This window comes from Musca autumnalis, unplaced genomic scaffold (assembly GCF_047663935.1).
Source record: "Musca autumnalis isolate F117 unplaced genomic scaffold, ASM4766393v1 scaffold_30, whole genome shotgun sequence".
Taxonomy (NCBI): Eukaryota; Metazoa; Arthropoda; class Insecta; order Diptera; family Muscidae; genus Musca; species Musca autumnalis.
In genome coordinates this window covers 293759-317379 of record NW_027411867.1, presented here as the reverse complement: position 1 = coordinate 317379, position 23621 = coordinate 293759, and positions in this window count along the sequence as shown.

Below are 23621 nucleotides of genomic sequence, written 5' to 3'. Positions count from 1 at the left end.
TTTCGACAGCCATCCCAAAACTATGGATGAGTCTGTCCATAGGGTGACCGATTTAATGTTATAGTTATATGTGTCAATCATATATTTAACGAGTTTACATAGCAATAAAGCTTCGATCAATTCTAGTCTGGGTAGGGAAGCATGTTTAATGGGGGCCACTTTACTTTTTGAGATCAACAAATTTGTTGAAATGGTATTACATTTAGTTTGACAACGTATATATACAGAACCGCAATATGCTCCTTTGGAAGCATCGCAGAATCCACGAATTTCGAGTATGTCATAAACTGTATCCATCTGGGAATTGATATAAATTCTATTTTGGGAATATCTAACAAAATATCATTCCATAGTGCAAGGGAATCCGGGCTAACTTCTTCATCCCAAATTAATCCTTGCAACAATATTTGCTGCATAAACAATTTTCCTCTAATGATTACAGGGGCGATCCAGCCAGGTGTATCAAATAATTGAGCTACAGATGAAAGGATTTGACGTTTCGTTACATTTGAGTGGTTTTATATTAATATTGAGCTATACGAAAAAGTGTCTTTATGGGCATTCCATTTTATTCCTAAGGCTTTTTTTGTATTTTCGCCAATTGAGAATGATCGAAATTAAATTAGTCTGTAATGTTGGCCCAGTATAAAGTGTGTCGTTAGGGGAATAACCAGTTTTAGTCTTTCCCGACGAATTGAACACAATTCTAAGTTTTGTAGATTTATGTTCCGGTCGTATTACAGCGTGGTGGGGTAAATAAAAAGAGAGATATTTTCCATCCACGATTAAGTCATTGCAAGATACTTCTTCCATATGATTATGTTGTATGTACTCTTTCAGTGATGCATGGTATTCAGCATTTAAATTCGGTTCATTTGATAATTTTTTGTCTATGTTAGCATATTGAGCGAGTGCAGTAATGCGAGAGGATCCAAGAAAAATATCTTTAGGAAAATTCTTCTTAAATGGTATCCGAACCATGTAACGCCCATTTGACTGGCGTGAAAAAGTCTTAGAATAGAATTCTCCACACAATATATATTCCTCCGAAACGGGCGGAAAGGAATGTACTTCTTCAAATTATTCCGTTGTCTCGGTTCCGTTTGTAGAAGTTTGAGACAGACGCTGAGAGTGAAACTTCTGACAAATTTTGCATTTATAAACGTTGCAATTTTTAAAACGATCCTTTTGGCTTTTCCTGTAAGTGTCAAAACGATAAATTATTAAAAAGAGACCTCTCTTCGGCAATGAAGAGAGTTTGTTGTGATTATGTATATTTTTAAATATTATAAATGTCTTTCTCCAGTGTCAATGTTGCAATATGGCAGGTAACTGAATTTTACGCTGGGGCGAGTTATGGACCCATTAGGGGTGTAAATATCCGATACTTGAACCCTTTTATCAGCAAACTGATGGTCCAGGGAATTTAATTTTGTCCATCCGTTTATAAGAGAGAGGTTTGAGGAATTTGGTTCTGGCAAAGCCATTATGGGTGAAGCTTTTAAGAAATGCCCGGGTGTTAGAGCAGTCAAGACTGCGAAATCTTCCGATAAAGCGGATATTGGGCGTGAGTTTAAAACCCCTTCAATTCTTGCTAAAACGGTTGAGAATTGTTCAAAAGTAAACTTGTGTGCACCATCTATCTTTTTAAAATGAGTCTTAAAACTTTTCACGGCGGCTTCCCAAAGGCCGCGCATGTGTGGTGCGTGGCGAGGAATAAATTTCCATTCAAATTAATTTTGTCCATCTGTTTATAAGAGAGATTTGAGGAATTTGGTTCTGGCAAAGTCATTATGGGTGAAACTTTTAAGAAATGCCCAGGTATTACAGCAGTCAAGACTGCGTGATCTTCCGATAAAGCGGATATTGGGCGTGAGTTTAAAACCCCTTCAATTCTTGCTAAAACGGTTGAGAATTGTTCAAAAGTGAACTTGTGTGCACCAGCTATCTTTTTAAAATGAGTCTTAAAACTTTTCACGGCGGCTTCCCAAAGGCCGCGTATGTGTGGTGCGTGGGGAGGAATAAATTTCCATTCAAATTAATTTTGTCCATCTGTTTATAAGAGAGAGATTTGAGGAATTTGGTTCTGGCAAAGTCATTATGGGTGAACCTTTTAAGAAATGCCTGGGTGTTACAGCAGTCAAGACTGCGGGATCTTCCGATAAAGGGGATATTGCGCGTGAGTTTAAAACCCCTTCAATTCTTGCTAAAACGGTTGAGAATTGTTCAAAAGTGAACTTGTGTGCACCAGCTATCTTTTTAAAATGAGTCTTAAAACTTTTCACGGCGGCTTCCCAAATGCCGCCCATGTGATGTGCGTGGGGAGGAATAATTTTCCATTCAAATCCGTGGATTGAGTATTTTTGGAAATGTCGTTAGAGGTAGAATTTATGAATTGAGTAAATTCACGTAATAAATTTCTGCTAGTCCCAATGAAATTTCTACCATTATATCACCTCCCAACTCGAAAGCAGCAGATGATAATTCGAAACAGGGCTCCAAGTGTATCGCCTTTGTTGTAAAGCAAAAAAAAAACGCAGATGTATGCTTTTATGCAAGGGGATTTGCGCAAGACTGAGCTCTTTAACTCAAAGGGACCGGCAAAGTCAATTCCGGTAATATGAAACGGTGGGGTTAGTGAACATCTTTCACTTTGTAGTGGGGCCATCATTTAATGGCATGATTTTTGTTTGTAAATTATACAAAATTAGGTTTGTACAAATCTTGCCATTTGGTTACATTCACCATGAGCTAAGAAAACATGCAGATGAATTAAAAACAAACTACAAAGTTTTGAGTTACCGGGGGAGTATTACTGGTTATTTTTCATTATAGGTAAGAGAGGAGTTTGTCAATCGATCATTAACTCTCATAACTTTGTCAGAATCAAGGTATGGATTTAGAGATATTGAGGAACTTTTAGGCGAAATAGATTTTGAATTAAGCAGCATGCTATACTCCAACTCGTAAAACTGTGTTTGTCATAAGACGATAAGCCGGGATTTTATAAACTTAATTTCCTTTGAGGCTAAATTAAAGGTATCAAACTTGTAATTTATTTTATGTATAGGGTTAGTTCGGAAGTAAAGTCTAAATACATAAGAGAGAACTCTTTAAGTCTTACTTTGGTTACAAAACAGGAAATTTAAATTTCTATGTTTTACAAATATTGTTCAAAAGATAATTCACAATAACATATTTAGAAATGTGTTATAAAATAAATTCTATAATTCACAATATTTAAAATTCCCAATTTTTTTAATGATTTATATTATGTTATGGATTTAAAAATTCAAATTAAATCAGAACATGCAAATGTAATTATAAGTCCAAACTATGCTAGTGCCGTCGGGCCTAAGCTTTGGTTGACTGATTTGTCGCGCATAGAACCGATGCCAAAGAACGAATAGCTTCCGATAAAATAAAATTGTCTGGACCAGTTGCATCTCTTGTACTTTGCCTTTGTTGAGATTTTCTGTCTTGCTGTCGTTTAGGTTGTCTTTTCTTTCCGGTATAATTTGAGTGGAGTAGCGTATGGTGATAATTACCACATTTGCGACATCTGTTTTGTGACCGGCAGTCCCTGAATCCATGGCTATGTGCAAGACAGTTGATGCAATATACGCTTTTAAAACCAAATTATTCCGTTGTCTCGGTTCCATTTGTAGAAGTTTGAGACAGACGCTGAGAGTGAAACTTCTGACAAATTTTGCATTTATAAACGTTGCAATTTTTAAAACGATCCTTTTGGCTTTTCCTGTAAGTGTCAAAACGATAAGTTATTAAAAAGAGACCTCTCTTCGGCAATGAAGAGAGTTTGTTTTGATTATGTATACAGTAATTTCTGGTTACCTGCATTATTCATAGCTGCATTTTGGCTTTACCTGACCAAAAATCTGTTTATAGGCAACTATTCTCTAGATTCCGTTCAAGATATTATGTTGGCTGCATTTTCGGCATAGCTGCATCAAAATTTTGGTGATTTTACTTCAATTTGGTTGTAAAATTTACATTTATCTGCACAAGAAAAAATTTAAAATTTTTTGCGAACTCAAAACAAGGGTAAAATTCAACCACTCTGATTTTGTACTGATAAGAAGTGTGCAAAACAAATCCAACACACGAAAGGATAATGAATTGTAAAAATTGTAACGTTTTCTCTCCCGAACTTGAAATGTCTCTCACTTTATTATTTTAACATTGCTTATAGCTGCACGTCATATGCACGTAAGTAATATTGAAGATATCGGCCTTGTTGGGCAGGTAAGCGAATTTAAGCTTCCTGCATTTTGGGGATTGCTGCACAAGAAGTCGTGCAATTTTTGATTGTGCAGCTAAGCAAAAAATACTGTATTTTTAAATATTATAAATGTCTTTCTCCAGTGTCAATGTTGCAATATGGCAGGTAACACAATTTTACGATGTGGCGAGTTATGGACCCATTAGGGGTGTAAATATCCGATACTCGAACCCTTTTATCAGCAAACTGATGGTCCAGGGAATTTAATTTTGTCCATCCGTTTATAAGAGAGAGATTTGAGGAATTTGGTTCTGACAAAGCCATTGTATAAGTTCGATACATTGGTTACGCCAATGTATACGTTCGATACTTTGTTTCCCCTTCTGCAGTATTACAATTAACCGCATTAATTGGCCGCTCTTCGAGCTCAATGGGGAAATCTTCTCTGCCTTTCTTTTAGGAGTCATATTCGCCTGGTTCGGATGCTGGGAGAGAATATTCATTCTTTCCCACACTCTCTCCTAAAAGTCACATTCGCTCAGTTCGGATGCAGAGGGGCGCTTTCCAATGCTGCAGTCGTAGTTGATGTCACGACCTTGTGAACGTTATTCTGCCCACCTGCAACTTCACTTGCTATTTAACTTTCGAAGGAGTCACACTCCTATTGCAATATCGTTTCGTAGCTTCACATACAAAAGGTAATGTTTCTCAATCGCAGAAACCCTATACCAACAATAAACCGAAAATATATTTGAAACTGATACACTCGTGTTTGTCTTTTTATTTCTTCTCTTTTCATCCCTGAGCTATCGACGGTCAGTGGTATCACGCCAACATTTTGGTCCAATCGAGCCGGATATTTTCCTGTCGAAGTCGTTGTTGTTGCCCGCAAATCAAATCACCTTTGCTAAAGAGAAGAATCTTGGATACCCATATTTGTTGTTGTTGCCATCAACTTGCTATCGTTGTGAAGGAAATAACTCATAATTTCGAAACAACATTCCTTCATCGTCGTACATTCCATCAACAAAACACAGGTACGTAAATCAGTTTCTGTGTAAAAATTGAGCAAACCCGCGAGTGTTGTTTTGTTTAATTCGTAATCACACGAGAAAATATTTTTCGGTTTAAAATTGTTCGCTACATCGCGCATTGGTCGCCTTGTAAAATTGTCCATTGCTCATATACAGTCCACTCACTTAGTCGTAGCAGTAATTGTAGTGATCCTCGCCAACAGTGCTGCTTATTTCAATTTGTTGTTGCCCTTTATTATTTCGGTTCTATTTTCGAAAATAAAACACTTTAACAGTAAACACAACAACAAATTTCCATTTGTCGTTGATCTTTTCAGAGATCAGTTCTAGCAGTGCTGTTCCTTTGAATTTGTTGTTTTCTACTTTTCTCGTTTGGTTCTGTTTTCTAAGGCAGAACCCTTTCAGAGAAATAATTACAACAAATTCACTACAATTATCCGCTATACGTTTCGTTCGTTTTATTTCTCACTCAAAGACTTCATAGACCCCCGCTTTCTTGTTGATATCCCCAGCCAGCAGTGAGAAATAACATCGCATTCCAAGTACTTTGCTATTTTTGAAATCTCGTTTCTAACCCAATTTGCAGTATCGATCTCTTTTATTAGTTGTTATTGTTGTTGTTATTCCCCAAGGTCTTTTCTAACGAAGCCCTTTAGTTGAGAATTTGCATTGGCAAATTTGCAATAACAACACACATTGCTACAGTCATACGGTCGTTTGGTTTATTTGTTGTATAGTTCGTTCTTCACCAACCAAACGCATTCGTTTTTATTCTCCTGGAAGTATTGATCTTCCTATTTGAGAATTTGCATTCTAATTGCAATAACAACGTACATCTTTCCACGCACAATTATAAAGCGTCGGTTAGATTACATTGTAAACATACCAACAAAATTCTGTCGATCACTGTTTGGTCGTTTGTAGCGTCGGTACTTGAGTGGGAGCTTCGCTGCCCACGCAGAGCCATTTCTCTGCTTGTGTTTTATTACGTTTTGTGCGGATATTCGTAGTAGACACTCGCACAGTGGGACATATCGTCTCAAAATATTTATTTTTTCTTATATTTTTTGTTGAATATTTTCGATTCGATTTTTTTTGCTTTTTACTTCGTGTGGTGCTGCAATACCATTTGTTGTTGTTTATCTTCGGTTAAGGCACCCTACTTTCGGCATTTTTGCAGTTTATAAATAAAATTATATTAAATTTGGTTGAATTGAATTGCAAATAATATCGATATTATTTATCTATATTGTTTACGCAAATTAGTCGTTTTTGAAAAAAAATCATACATCCAAAAATTGTGTACCCTACAGTCGGTACTGGTACATTTTCTTATTGGTTGAAGCGAATAACTCAAAAAAATCTGGCAATTTAAACATTTTTCTATTTTTACCTGCTGCTTTCGTTTAGAAATCTCGTTCTTGAAATTTGTTTGACTTTTTTGACGTCTTGTTTATTGTACCCTACACCCTGCAAGCTAGGTTTGGGTACAACATTTGGCAACATTTGCCTTTTTTGGAAATTTTCTTCTTGTTTTTTGTTTGTTGCTCTAAATTCTCCTTTCGAATTACATATCTGTCGTTATTCTTCAATTCTTTTAGAAACAATATTGATAATTTCTATATTCTCTAGTCGGCAAATTGTCCCAGTTCAGTACTTGTGTTCAATTTCTTATCCATCTTGCAACTTTGCTGTCTACTCACGTACTTTACTGGTGGAATTTTGCATTTTACAATTCATTGTCGCAAATTAGAATAGTTTTCGACCCTTTCATTGGTTGAGTATTCACACTCGTTTGTACTTCCTTTGTTTTGCATCCCCATTGGTATTGATCATACCTTCAACTTCTTTTACAGCATTTCGCTCGTTATCGCCTTTCTAAATTTGCGACGCTTGGATTTAATTAGTCTTGTCCTAAACTTCTGAGCCCACATACCTTTTTGGAACTGATTCGTTTCCCTCTTTCGTCCCCATTCTCTTATTCGTTGAAATCATGTCCATAAATCCCCTCGTGCGTTTTATTCGAGCTGCCGACGCTCTTGTTAAATATGACTCGTTTTTCGAACGTATAAATTCTGAGAAGCACACCGTATTTAGTCTCGAAATACACGGTTCCGAGCTTTCTCAGTTATGGACAACATTCAAAAGCACTCATCAGAAGTGTCTTGACCATCTGGCGACATCACAGAGTCCTCAACCCTCTGACAAAAATGTCGTCGAGGGTAAATACGACAGCTCCTTTCGGGCTTATCAACATTGCCTTTCGGCAATAAACCAGAAGCTAGACGAGCTAAAATCGTCCAAGTCTTCTCCATCTTTGAATGGACCAACCCCTCCCAACAATCCACCAATGTTTCTTCAACACCTCTCACCTTCGGAGGAATTCCACGTTAGTGCATCTGCTCCACCATCCACTAGTTCGAACACAATACCTTCTGTTTCCAATGTTTGTAAACAAAATCAAGCGGCTCCTTTGAATACAAGCGAATCACTCGTATCTATTTCCACCCAGCCAAATCCACTTAGTAGTTTCACTCCGGTCGATCCACCTTCTCACAATTTAGTCTTGCCTCCTATCGACATCGAAGTCTTTAATGGAGATTTTATATCATGGCCAACCTTTCGAGATCTTTTTAGCACAATTTTCATCAAAAATTCTCGATTAAGCGACATTGAAAGATTGTGTCACTTAGTTCACAAAACCAGCGGTGAGGCTCGGGAAATTGTTTCGAAATTTCCACTCACCCATTGTAGTTTTAAATTGGCTTGGAAGGCATTGACGGATGCGTATGATAATAAACGTATCCTCGTGCATAGTCACATCAATCATCTTTTCGGTCTTCCCGCCATAGAAAAGGAATCGATCTCTGGTCTTAAAACAATTCAGCGCGGAATCAATAGTTGCATTTCCGCTATGTCTGCTTATGATGTTGTAACGGATCATTGGGATCCAATTCTTGTTTATATTTGCATGCAACGTCTTCCTAAACAGACAATCGCTCTGTGGGAACAAAGTGTCAAAGAGAAGTCGTCTCTTTCGACATGGAAACAATTAGATTCGTTCCTAACAGATAGAATACAAACATTGTCGTGCATTGAAAACTTCACAGCTATGGAAACTTCTCCAAGTTGTCGATCTCCACCAAAATCTTCACCTATTAGTCGTTCAAATTCTAAAACTTACTCGTCGTCCTATCGTTCTCCAAAATCGTTGTTAACCATACATGTATGATGTGCCCAAATTACGGGCATCTACTTCGAAACTGTTCTCGATTTATAAAACTTTCGTTCGAGGACAAATTTTCTATTGTTAAAAAACGTCGCCTTTGCATTAACTGCCTCTCGAATGGGCACCAAGTTAAAAAATGCAATAGCAACCACAATTGCTCTGTCTGTAAAGGCAGACATCACACGCTACTTCATCGTGTCAAAAATAGTAACACTTCCTCAAGCTCGTTGCATAAGTCTTCTCCTTTGTCGAATTTCTCATCAACTATATCCAAAAATAGTTCGTTTTTAACCAATGGTAGTTTTGTCTCTAACTCGTATAACCGCCAAGTTCTGCACACAACGCAAAATAGAGATTTGCTCTTGGGGACTGTTGTGGTAAATGTCGTTCATAATCACAAAAATTATGCGGTTCGAGCCATTATAGATCCCTCGTCGGAAGTCTCTATAATCACAAAGAGACTACAGAAAACAATTGGCATTTCTTCTCGCTCAACTAACGCCACTCTGCCTGTGAATAGAATTAGTAGTTCAAACGAAATCTGCTCTTTAAATTCGTCATCGCCTAAAAATTCGCATAGTATCTTACCGGCTGATGTGTTAGTCTCACCTAACATTTCGACAAACTTGTTGTCGTTGTCTTCTGTATCGAATCTGCGGTCTAATTTGTCTCACCTCGAATTAGCCGATACATCCGAAGACAAGCCAATTGATTTGTTATTGGGTGCTGATCTCTACTCCAAAATTTTGTCGCCTGAGTCGCCTCACATCGTTTCGAATTCGCTGGTGGCTCAGAAAACTATATTCGGTTATATTCTCACAGGCCCAATACCTCGTAGTAAAATTATATAGCACATAGTCGATCAAAGCGAACACTTTTAACTAAATCGTAGTTTAATTGCATTTGAAAATCTCGCACATTATTTGAACATGCTCAATAGAAACTTGATTTGCGTACCTCTAAATCAAATCACACCTTACAACCTACTAACTCTAGTTTAAGTTTGCTCGCGAATTAAGTCTAACCCTGTTGCCTTGCAGATAGCGCGTCAAGGTGGGCGGCTAATGTATAAGTTCGATACATTGGTTACGCCAATGTATACGTTCGATACTTTGTTTCCCCTTCTGCAGTATTACAATTAACCGCATTAATTGGCCGCTCTTCGAGCTCAATGGGGAAATCTTCTCTGCCTTTCTTTTAGGAGTCATATTCGCCTGGTTCGGATGCTGGGAGAGAATATTCATTCTTTCCCACACTCTCTCCTAAAAGTCACATTCGCTCAGTTCGGATGCAGAGGGGCGCTTTCCAATGCTGCAGTCGTAGTTGATGTCACGACCTTGTGAACGTTATTCTGCCCACCTGCAACTTCACTTGCTATTTAACTTTCGAAGGAGTCACACTCCTATTGCAATATCGTTTCGTAGCTTCACATACAAAAGGTAATGTTTCTCAATCGCAGAAACCCTATACCAACAATAAACCGAAAATATATTTGAAACTGATACACTCGTGTTTGTCTTTTTATTTCTTCTCTTTTCATCCCTGAGCTATCGACGGTCAGTGGTATCACGCCAACAGCCATTATGGGTGAAGCTTTTAAGAAATGCCCAGGTATTACAGCAGTCAAGACTGCGTGATCTTCCGATAAAGCGGATATTGGGCGTGAGTTTAAAACCCCTTCAATTCTTGCTAAAACGGTTGAGAATTGTTCAAAAGTGAACTTGTGTGCACCAGCTATCTTTTTAAAATGAGTCTTAAAACTTTTCACGGCGGCTTCCCAAAGGCCGCGTATGTGTGGTGCGTGGGGAGGAATACATTTCCATTCAAATTAATTTTGTCCATCTGTTTATAAGAGAGAGATTTAAGGAATTTGGTTCTGGCAAAGTCATTATGGGTGAACCTTTTAAGCAATGCCTGGGTGTTACAGCAGTCAAGACTGCGGGATCTTCCGATAAAGCGGATATTGCGCGTGAGTTTAAAACCCCTTTAATTCTTGCTAAAACGGTTGAGAATTGTTCAAAAGTGAACTTGTGTGCACCAGCTATCTTTTTAAAATGAGTCTTAAAACTTTTCACGCCGGCTTCCCAAATGCCGCCCATGTGATGTGCGTGGGGAGGAATAAATTTCCATTCAAATCCGTGGATTGAGTATTTTTGGAAATGTCGTTAGAGGTAGAATTTATGAATTGAGTAAATTCACGTAATAAATTTCTGCTAGCCCCAATGAAATTTCTACCATTATCGGACATCACCTCCCAACTCGAAAGCAGCAGATGATAATTCGAAACAGGGCTCCAAGTGTATCGCCTTTGTTGTAAAGCAAACAAAAACGCTGACGTATGCTTTTATGCAAGGGGATTTGCGCAAGACTGAGCTCTTTAACTCAAAGGGACCGGCAAAGTCAATTCCGGTAATATGAAACGGTGGGGTTAGTGAACATCTTTCACTTGGTAGTGGGGCCATCATTTGATGGCATGATTTTTGTTTGTAAATTATACAAACCTGCGTTTTAGTTGGGATATGTAAAATTAGGTTTGTACAAATCTTGCCATTTGGTTACATTCACCATGAGCTAAGAAAACATGCAGATGAATTAAAAACAAACTACAAAGTTTTGAGTTACCGGGGGAGTATTACTGGTTATTTTTCATTATAGGGAAGAGAGGAGTTTGTCAATCGACCATTAACTCTCATAACTTTGTCAGAATCAAGGTATGGATTAAGAGATATTGAGGAACTTTTAGGCGAAATAGATTTTGAATTAAGCAGCATGCTATACTCCAACTCGTAAAACTGTGTTTGTCATAAGACGATAAGCCGGGATTTTGTAAACTTAATTTCCTTTGAGGCTAAATTAAAGGTATCAAACTTGTAATTTATTTTATGTATAGGGTTAGTTCGGAAGTAAAGTCTAAATACATAAGAGAGAACTCTTTAAGCCCTGGGGTACGAGGAAAATCTTTGTATTGTGTCGTTGTCTTCAGAAGTGCAATGCAATGTATCAACTACTTCCTTTGCCGGAAGTGGTTGAAAAGTCTTTATTTTTTGCCTATTCGATTCGAGAGAATTTGCTATCAAATCCTGACATTTACATCCCCGGGCGCCGAGATCAGCTGGATTATCGGGAGTTGGTAGATGTCTCCAAATAGCATTGGGTACCAAATCTAAAATTTGCGAAGTGCGGTTTGCTACAAAAATTCCCCATGACCATGATGGTTTCGACAGCCATCCCAAAACTATGGATGAGTCTGTCCATAGGGTGACCGATTTAATGTTATAGTTATATGTGTCAATCATATATTTAACGAGTTTACATAGCAATAAAGCTCCGATCAATTCTAGTCTGGGTAGGGAAGCATGTTTAATGGGGGCCACTTTACTTTTTGAGATCAACAAATTTGTTGAAATGGTATTACATTTAGTTTGACAACGTATATATACAGAACCGCAATATGCTCCTTTGGAAGCATCGCAGAATCCACGAATTTCGAGTATGTCATTGGGCATAAACTGTATCCATCTGGGAATTGATATAAATTCTATTTTGGGAATATCTAACAAAATATCATTCCATAGTGCAAGGGAATCCGGGCTAACTTCTTCATCCCAACTTAATCCTTGCAACCTTATTTGCTGCATAAACATTTTTGCTCTAATGATTACAGGGGCGATCCAGCCAGGTGTATCAAATAATTGAGCTACAGATGAAAGGATTTGACTTTTCGTTACATTTGAGTGGTTTTATATTAATATTGAGCTATACGAAAAAGTGTCTTTATGGGCATTCCATTTTATTCCTAAGGCTTTTTTTGTATTTTCGCCAATTGAGAATGATCGAAATTAAATTAGTCTGTAATGTTGGCCCAGTATAAAGTGTGTCGTTAGGGGAATAACCAGTTTTAGTCTTTCCCGACGATTGAACACAATTCTAAGTTTTGTAGATTTATGTTCCGGTCGTATTACAGCGTGGTGGGGTAAATAAAAAGAGAAATATTTTCCATCCACGATTAAGTCATTGCAAGATACTTCTTCCATATGATTATGTTGTATGTACTCTTTCAGTGATGCATGGTATTCAGCATTTAAATTCGGTTCATTTGATAATTTTTTGTCCATGTTAGCATATTGAGCGAGTGCAGTAATGCGAGAGGATCCAAGAAAAATATCTTTAGGAAAATTCTTCTTAAATGGTATCCGAACCATGTAACGCCCATTTGACTGGCGTGAAAAAGTCTTAGAATAGAATTCTCCACAGAATATATATTCCTCCGAAACGGGCGGAAAGGAATGTACTTCTTCAAATTATTCCGTTGTCTCGGTTCCATTTGTAGAAGTTTGAGACAGACGCTGAGAGTGAAACTTCTGACAAATTTTGCATTTATAAACGTTGCAATTTTTAAAACGATTTTTTGGCTTTTCCTGTAAGTGTCAAAACGATAAATTATTAAAAAGAGACCTCTCTTCGGCAATGAAGAGAGTTTGTTGTGATTATGTATATTTTTAAATATTATAAATGTCTTTCTCCAGTGTCAATGTTGCAATATGGCAGGTAACACAATTTTACGATGGGGCGAGTTATGGACCCATTAGGGGTGTAAATATCCGATACTCGAACCCTTTTATCAGCAAACTGATGGTCCAGGGAATTTAATTTTGTCCATCCGTTTATAAGAGAGAGATTTGAGGAATTTGGTTCTGGCAAAGCCATTATGGGTGAAGCTTTTAAGAAATGCCCGGGTGTTAGAGCAGTCAAGACTGCGAAATCTTCCGATAAAGCGGATATTGGGCGTGAGTTTAAAACCCCTTCAATTCTTGCTAAAACGGTTGAGAATTGTTCAAAAGTGAACTTGTGTGCACCAGCTATCTTTTTAAAATGAGTCTTAAAACTTTTCACGGCGGCTTCCCAAAGGCCGCGCATGTGTGGTGCGTGGCGAGGAATAAATTTCCATTCAAATTAATTTTGTCCATCTGTTTATAAGAGAGAGATTTGAGGAATTTGGTTCTGGCAAAGTCATTATGGGTGCAACTTTTAAGAAATGCCCAGGTACTACAGCAGTCAAGACTGCGTGATCTTCCGATAAAGCGGATATTGGGCGTGAGTTTAAAACCCCAATTCTTGCTAAAACGGTTGAGAATTGTTCAAAAGTGAACTTGTGTGCACCAGCTGAGTCTTAAAACTTTTCACGGCGGCTTCCCAAAGGCCGCGTATGTGTGGTGCGTGGGGAGGAATACATTTCCATTCAAATTAATTTTGTCCATCTGTTTATAAGAGAGAGATTTAAGGAATTTGGTTCTGGCAAAGTCATTATGGGTGAACCTTTTAAGCAATGCCTGGGTGTTACAGCAGTCAAGACTGCGGGATCTTCCGATAAAGCGGATATTGCGCGTGAGTTTAAAACCCCTTTAATTCTTGCTAAAACGGTTGAGAATTGTTCAAAAGTGAACTTGTGTGCACCAGCTATCTTTTTAAAATGAGTCTTAAAACTTTTCACGCCGGCTTCCCAAATGCCGCCCATGTGATGTGCGTGGGGAGGAATAAATTTCCATTCAAATCCGTGGATTGAGTATTTTTGGAAATGTCGTTAGAGGTAGAATTTATGAATTGAGTAAATTCACGTAATAAATTTCTGCTAGCCCCAATGAAATTTCTACCATTATCGGACATCACCTCCCAACTCGAAAGCAGCAGATGATAATTCGAAACAGGGCTCCAAGTGTATCGCCTTTGTTGTAAAGCAAACAAAAACGCTGACGTATGCTTTTATGCAAGGGGATTTGCGCAAGACTGAGCTCTTTAACTCAAAGGGACCGGCAAAGTCAATTCCGGTAATATGAAACGGTGGGGTTAGTGAACATCTTTCACTTGGTAGTGGGGCCATCATTTGATGGCATGATTTTTGTTTGTAAATTATACAAACCTGCGTTTTAGTTGGGATATGTAAAATTAGGTTTGTACAAATCTTGCCATTTGGTTACATTCACCATGAGCTAAGAAAACATGCAGATGAATTAAAAACAAACTACAAAGTTTTGAGTTACCGGGGGAGTATTACTGGTTATTTTTCATTATAGGGAAGAGAGGAGTTTGTCAATCGACCATTAACTCTCATAACTTTGTCAGAATCAAGGTATGGATTAAGAGATATTGAGGAACTTTTAGGCGAAATAGATTTTGAATTAAGCAGCATGCTATACTCCAACTCGTAAAACTGTGTTTGTCATAAGACGATAAGCCGGGATTTTGTAAACTTAATTTCCTTTGAGGCTAAATTAAAGGTATCAAACTTGTAATTTATTTTATGTATAGGGTTAGTTCGGAAGTAAAGTCTAAATACATAAGAGAGAACTCTTTAAGCCCTGGGGTACGAGGAAAATCTTTGTATTGTGTCGTTGTCTTCAGAAGTGCAATGCAATGTATCAACTACTTCCTTTGCCGGAAGTGGTTGAAAAGTCTTTATTTTTTGCCTATTCGATTCGAGAGAATTTGCTATCAAATCCTGACATTTACATCCCCGGGCGCCGAGATCAGCTGGATTATCGGGAGTTGGTAGATGTCTCCAAATAGCATTGGGTACCAAATCTAAAATTTGCGAAGTGCGGTTTGCTACAAAAATTCCCCATGACCATGATGGTTTCGACAGCCATCCCAAAACTATGGATGAGTCTGTCCATAGGGTGACCGATTTAATGTTATAGTTATATGTGTCAATCATATATTTAACGAGTTTACATAGCAATAAAGCTCCGATCAATTCTAGTCTGGGTAGGGAAGCATGTTTAATGGGGGCCACTTTACTTTTTGAGATCAACAAATTTGTTGAAATGGTATTACATTTAGTTTGACAACGTATATATACAGAACCGCAATATGCTCCTTTGGAAGCATCGCAGAATCCACGAATTTCGAGTATGTCATTGGGCATAAACTGTATCCATCTGGGAATTGATATAAATTCTATTTTGGGAATATCTAACAAAATATCATTCCATAGTGCAAGGGAATCCGGGCTAACTTCTTCATCCCAACTTAATGCTTGCAACCTTATTTGCTGCATAAACATTTTTGCTCTAATGATTACAGGGGCGATCCAGCCAGGTGTATCAAATAATTGAGCTACAGATGAAAGGATTTGACTTTTCGTTACATTTGAGTGGTTTTATATTAATATTGAGCTATACGAAAAAGTGTCTTTATGGGCATTCCATTTTATTCCTAAGGCTTTTTTTGTATTTTCGCCAATTGAGAATGATCGAAATTAAATTAGTCTGTAATGTTGGCCCAGTATAAAGTGTGTCGTTAGGGGAATAACCAGTTTTAGTCTTTCCCGACGATTGAACACAATTCTAAGTTTTGTAGATTTATGTTCCGGTCGTATTACAGCGTGGTGGGGTAAATAAAAAGAGAAATATTTTCCATCCACGATTAAGTCATTGCAAGATACTTCTTCCATATGATTATGTTGTATGTACTCTTTCAGTGATGCATGGTATTCAGCATTTAAATTCGGTTCATTTGATAATTTTTTGTCCATGTTAGCATATTGAGCGAGTGCAGTAATGCGAGAGGATCCAAGAAAAATATCTTTAGGAAAATTCTTCTTAAATGGTATCCGAACCATGTAACGCCCATTTGACTGGCGTGAAAAAGTCTTAGAATAGAATTCTCCACAGAATATATATTCCTCCGAAACGGGCGGAAAGGAATGTACTTCTTCAAATTATTCCGTTGTCTCGGTTCCATTTGTAGAAGTTTGAGACAGACGCTGAGAGTGAAACTTCTGACAAATTTTGCATTTATAAACGTTGCAATTTTTAAAACGATTTTTTGGCTTTTCCTGTAAGTGTCAAAACGATAAATTATTAAAAAGAGACCTCTCTTCGGCAATGAAGAGAGTTTGTTGTGATTATGTATATTTTTAAATATTATAAATGTCTTTCTCCAGTGTCAATGTTGCAATATGGCAGGTAACACAATTTTACGATGGGGCGAGTTATGGACCCATTAGGGGTGTAAATATCCGATACTCGAACCCTTTTATCAGCAAACTGATGGTCCAGGGAATTTAATTTTGTCCATCCGTTTATAAGAGAGAGATTTGAGGAATTTGGTTCTGGCAAAGCCATTATGGGTGAAGCTTTTAAGAAATGCCCGGGTGTTAGAGCAGTCAAGACTGCGAAATCTTCCGATAAAGCGGATATTGGGCGTGAGTTTAAAACCCCTTCAATTCTTGCTAAAACGGTTGAGAATTGTTCAAAAGTGAACTTGTGTGCACCAGCTATCTTTTTAAAATGAGTCTTAAAACTTTTCACGGCGGCTTCCCAAAGGCCGCGCATGTGTGGTGCGTGGCGAGGAATAAATTTCCATTCAAATTAATTTTGTCCATCTGTTTATAAGAGAGAGATTTGAGGAATTTGGTTCTGGCAAAGTCATTATGGGTGCAACTTTTAAGAAATGCCCAGGTACTACAGCAGTCAAGACTGCGTGATCTTCCGATAAAGCGGATATTGGGCGTGAGTTTAAAACCCCAATTCTTGCTAAAACGGTTGAGAATTGTTCAAAAGTGAACTTGTGTGCACCAGCTATCTTTTTAAAATGAGTCTTAAAACTTTTCACGGCGGCTTCCCAAAGGCCGCGTATGTGTGGTGCGTGGGGAGGAATAAATTTCCATTCAAATTAATTTTGTCCATCTGTTTATAAGAGAGAGATTTGAGGAATTTGGTTCTGGCAAAGTCATTATGGGTGAACCTTTTAAGAAATGCCTGGGTGTTACAGCAGTCAAGACTGCGGGATCTTCCGATAAAGCGGATATTGCGCGTGAGTTTAAAACCCCTTCAATTCTTGCTAAAACGGTTGAGAATTGTTCAAAAGTGAACTTGTGTGCACCAGCTATCTTTTTAAAATGAGTCTTAAAACTTTTCACGGCGGCTTCCCAAATGCCGCCCATGTGATGTGCGTGGGGAGGAATAAATTTCCATTCAAATCCGTGGATTGAGTATTTTTGGAAATGTCGTTAGAGGTCGAATTTATGAATTGAGTAAATTCACGTAATAAATTTCTGCTAGCCCCAATGAAATTTCTACCATTATATCACCTCCCAACTCGAAAGCAGCAGATGATAATTCGAAACAGGGCTCCAAGTGTATCGCCTTTGTTGTAAAGCAAAAAAAAACGCAGACGTATGCTTTTATGCAAGGGGATTTGCGCAAGACTGAGCTCTTTAACTCAAAGGGACCGGCAAAGTCAATTCCGGTAATATGAAACGGTGGGGTTAGTGAACATCTTTCACTTTGTAGTGGGGCCATCATTTAATGGCATGATTTTTGTTTGTAAATTATACAAACCTGCGTTTTAGTTGGGATATGTAAAATTAGGTTTGTACAAATCTTGCCATTTGGTTACATTCACCATGAGCTAAGAAAACATGCAGATGAATTAAAAACAAACTACAAAGTTTTGAGTTACCGGGGGAGTATTACTGGTTATTTTTCATTATAGGTAAGAGAGGAGTTTGTCAATCGACCATTAACTCTCATAACTTTGTCAGAATCAAGGTATGGATTTAGAGATATTGAGGAACTTTTAGGCGAAATAGATTTTGAATTAAGCAGCATGCTATACTCCAACTCGTAAAACTGTGTTTGTCATAAGACGATAAGCCGGAATTTTGTAAACTTAATTTCCTTTGAGACTAAATTAAAGGTATCAAACTTGTAATTTATTTTATGTATAGTTAGTTAGTTCGGAAGTAAAGTCTAAATACATTAGAGAGAACACTTTAAGCCCTGGGGTACGAGGAAAATCTTTGTATTGTGTCGTTGTCTTCAGAAGTGCAATGCAATGTATCAACTACTTCCTTTGCCGGAAGTGGTTGAAAAGTCTTTATTTCTGGCCTATTCGATTCGAGAGAATTTGCTATCAATTCCTGACATTTACATCCCCGGGTGCCGAGATCAGCTGGATTATCGGGAGTTGGTAGATGTCTCCAAATAGCATTGGGTACCAAATCTAAAATTTGCGAAGTGCGGTTTGCTACAAAAATTTCCCATGACCATGATGGTTTCGACAGCCATCCCAAAACTATGGATGAGTCTGTCCATAGGGTGACCGATTTAATGTTATAGTTATATGTGTCAATCATATATTTAACGAGTTTACATAGCAATAAAGCTCCGATTAATTCTAGTCTGGGTAGGGAAGCATGTTTAATGGGGGCAACTTTACTTTTTGAGATCAACAAATTTGTTGAAATGGTATTACATTTAGTTTGACAACGTATATATACAGAACCGCAATATGCTCCTTTGGAAGCATCGCAGAATCCACGAATTTCGAGTATGTCATTGGGCATAAACTGTATCCATCTGGGAATTGATATAAATTCTATTTTGGGAATATCTAACAAAATATCATTCCATAGTGCAAGGGAATCCGGGCTAACTTCTTCATCTCAGCTTAATCCTTGCAACCATATTTGCTGCATAAACATTTTTGCTCTAATGATTACAGGGGCGATCCAGCCAGGTGTATCAAATAATTGAGCTACAGATGAAAGCATTTGACGTTTCGTTACATTTGAGTGGTTTTATATTAATATTGAGCTATACGAAAAAGTGTCTTTATGGGCATTCCATTTTATTCCTAAGGCTTTATTTGTATTTTCGCCAATTGAGAATGATCGAAATTAAATTAGTCTGTAATGTTGGCCCAGTATAAAGTGTGTCGTTAGGGGAATAACCAGTTTTAGTCTTTCTCGACGAATTGAACACAATTCTAACTTTTGTAGATTTATGTTCCGGTCGTATTACAGCGTGGTGGGGTAAATAAAAAGAGAAATATTTTCCATCCACGATTAAGTCATTGCAAGATACTTCTTCCATATGATTAAGTTGTATGTACTCTTTCAGTGATGCATGGTATTCAGCATTTAAATTCGGTTCATTTGATAATTTTTTGTCCATGTTAGCATATTGAGCGAGTGCAGTAATGCGAGAGGATCCAAAAAAATATCTTTAGGAAAATTCTTCTTAAATGGTATCCGAACCATGTAACGCCCATTTGACTGGCGTGAAAAAGTCTTAGAATAGAATTCTCCACAGAATATATATTCCTCCAAAACGGGCGGAAAGGAAAGTACTTCTCAAATTATTCCGTTGTCTCGGTTCCATTTGTAGAAGTTTGACACAGACGCTGAGAGTGAAACTTCTGACAAATTTTGCATTTATAAACGTCGCAATTTTTAAAATGATCCTTTTGGCTTTTCCTGTAAGTGTCAAAACGATAAGTTATTAAAAAGAGACCTCTCTTCGGCAATGAAGAGAGTTTGTTGTGATTATGTATATTTTTAAATATTATAAATGTCTTTCTCCAGTGTCGATGTTGCAATATGGCAGGTAACACAATTTTACGATGGGGCGAGTTATGGACCCATTAGGGGTGTAAATATCCGATACTCGAACCCTTTTATCAGCAAACTGATGGTGGAGGGAATTTAATTTTGTCCATCCGTTTATAAGAGAGAGATTTGAGGAATTTGGTTCTGGCAAAGCCATTATGGGTGAAGCTTTTAAGAAATGCCCGGGTGTTAGAGCAGTCAAGACTGCGAAATCTTCCGATAAAGCGGATATTGGGCGTGAGTTTAAAACCCCTTCAATTCTTGCTAAAACGGTTGAGAATTGTTCAAAAGTGAACTTGTGTGCACCAGCTATCTTTTTAAAATGAGTCTTAAAACTTTTCACGGCGGCTTCCCAAAGGCCGCGCATGTGTGGTGCGTGGCGAGGAATAAATTTCCATTCAAATTAATTTTGTCCATCTGTTTATAAGAGAGAGATTTGAGGAATTTGGTTCTGGCAAAGTCATTATGGGTGAAACTTTTAAGAAATGCCCAGGTATTACAGTAGTCAAGACTGCGTGATCTTCCGATAAAGCGGATATTGGGCGTGAGTTTCAATTCTTGCTAAAACGGTTGAGAATTGTTCAAAAGTGAACTTGTGTGCACCAACTATCTTTTTAAAATGAGTCTTAAAACTTTTCACGGCGGCTTCCCAAAGGCCGCGTATGTGTGGTGCTTGACGAGGAATAAATTTCCATTCAAATTAATTTTGTCCATCTGTTTATAAGAGAGAGATTTGAGGAATTTGGTTCTGGCAAAGTCATTATGGGTCAACCTTTTAAGAAATGCCTGGGTGTTACAGCAGTCAAGACTGCGGGATCTTCCGATAAAGCGGATATTGCGCGTGAGTTTAAAACCCCTTCAATTCTTGCTAAAACGGTTGAGAATTGTTCAAAAGTGAACTTGTGTGCACCAGCTATCTTTTTAAAATGAGTCTTAAAACTTTTCACGGCGGCTTCCCAAATGCCGCCCATGTGATGTGCGTGGGGAGGAATAAATTTCCATTCAAATCCGTGGATTGAGTATTTTTGGAAATGTCGTTAGAGGTAGAATTTATGAATTGAGTAAATTCACGTAATAAATTTCCGCTAGCCCCAATGAAATTTCTACCATTATCGGACATCACCTCCCAACTCGAAAGCAGCAGATGATAATTCGAAACAGGGCTCCAAGTGTATCGCCTTTGTTGTAAAGCAAACTGACGTATGCTTTTATGCAAGGGGATTTGCGCAAGACTGAGCTCTTTAACTCAAAGGGACCGGCAAAGTCAATTCCGGTAATATGAAACGGTGGGGTTAGTGAACATCTTTCACTTGGTAGTGGGGCCATCATTTAATGGCATGGTTTTTGTTTGTAAATTATACAAACCTGCGTTTTAGTTGGGATATGTAAAATTAGGTTTGTACAAATCTTGCCATTTGGTTACATTCACCATGAGCTAAAAAAACATGCAGATGAATTAAAAACAAACTACAAAGTTTTGAGTTACCGGGGGAGTATTACTGGTTATTTTTCATTATAGGGAAGAGAGGAGTTTGTCAATCGACCATTAACTCTCATAACTTTGTCAGAATCAAGGTATGGATTTAGAGATATTGAGGAACTTTTAGGCGAAATAGATTTTGAATTAAGCAGCATGCTATACTCCAACTCGTAAAACTGTGTTTGTCATAAGACGATAAGCCGGGATTTTGTAAACTTAATTTCCTTTGAGGCTAAATTAAAGGTATCAAACTTGTAATTTATTTTATGTATAGGGTTAGTTCGGAAGTAAAGTCTAAATACATAAGAGAGAACTCTTTAAGCCCTGGGGTACGAGGAAAATCTTTGTATTGTGTCGTTGTATTCAGAAGTGCAATGCAATGTATCAACTACTTCCTTTGCCGGAAGTGGTTAAAAAGTCTTTATTTTTGGCCAATTCGATTCGAGAGAATTTGCTATCAAATCCTGATATTTACATCCCCGGGGGCCGAGATCAGCTGGATTATCGGGAGTTGGTAGATGTCTCCAAATAGCATTGGGTACCAAATCTAAAATTTGCGAAGTGCGGTTTGCTACAAAAATTTCCCATGACCATGATGGTTTCGACAGCCATCCCAAAACTATGGATGAGTCTGTCCATAGGGTGACCGATTTAATGTTATAGTTATATGTGTCAATCATATATTTAACGAGTTTACATAGCAATAAAGCTCCGAATAATTCTAGTCTGGGTAGGGAAGCATGTTTAATGGGGGCCACTTTACTTTTTGAGATCAACAAATTTGTTGAAATGGTATTACATTTAGTTTGACAACGTATATTTACAGAACCGCAATATGCTCCTTTGCATCGCAGAATCCATGAATTTCGAGTATGTCATTGGGCATAAACTGTATCCATCTGGGAATTGATATAAATTCTATTTTGGGAATATCTAACAAAATATCATTCCATAGTGCAAGGGAATCCGGGCTAACTTCTTCATCCCAGCTTAATCCTTGCAACCATATTTGCTGCATAAACATTTTTGCTCTAATGATTACAGGGGCGATCCAGCCAGGTGTATCAAATAATTGAGCTACAGATGAAAGGATTTGACGTTTCCTTACATTTGAGTGGTTTTATATTAATATTGAGCTATACGAAAAAGTGTCTTTATGGGCATTCCATTTTATTCCTAAGGCTTTATTTGTATTTTCGCCAATTGAGAATGATCGAAATTAAATTAGTCTGTAGTTTTGGCCCAGTATAAAGTGTGTCGTTAGGGGAATAACCAGTTTTAGTCTTTCTCGACGAATTGAACACAATTCTAACTTTTGTAGATTTATGTTCCGGTCGTATTACAGCGTGGTGGGGTAAATAAAAAGAGAAATATTTTCCATCCACGATTAAGTCATTGCAAGATACTTCTTCCATATGATTAAGTTGTATGTACTCTTTCACTGATGCATGGTATTCAGCATTTAAATTCGGATCATTTGATAATTTTTTGTCCATGTTAGCATATTGAGCGAGTGCAGTAATGCGAGAGGATCCAAGAAAAATATATTTAGGAAAATTCTTCTTAAATGGTATCCGAACCATGTAAAGCCCATTTGACTGGCGTGAAAAAGTCTTAGAATAGAATTCTCCACAGAATATATATTTCTCCGAAACGGGCGGAAAGGAAAGTACTACTTCAAATTATTCCGTTGTCTCGGTTCCATTTGTAGAAGTTTGAGACAGACGCTGAGAGTGAAATTTCTGACAAATTTTGCATTTATAAACGTTGCAATTTTTAAAACGATCCTTTTGGCTTTTCCTGTAAGTGTCAAAACGATAAGTTATTAAAAAGAGACATCTCTTCGGCAATGAAGAGAGTTTGTTGTGATTATGTATATTTTTAAATATTATAAATGTCTTTCTCCAGTGTCAATGTTGCAATATGGCAGGTAACACAATTTTACGATGGGGCGAGTTATGGACCCATTAGGGGTGTAAATATCCGATACTCGAACCCTTTTATCAGCAAACTGATGGTCCAGGGAATTTAATTTTGTCCATCCGTTTATAAGAGAGAGATTTGAGGAATTTGGTTCTGGAAAAGCCATTATGGGTGAAGCTTTTAAGAAATGCCCGGGTGTTAGAGCAGTCAAGACTGCGAAATCTTCCGATAAAGCGGATATTGGGCGTGAGTTTAAAACCCCTTCAATTCTTGCTAAAACGGTTGAGAATTGTTCAAAAGTGAACTTGTGTGCACCAGCTATC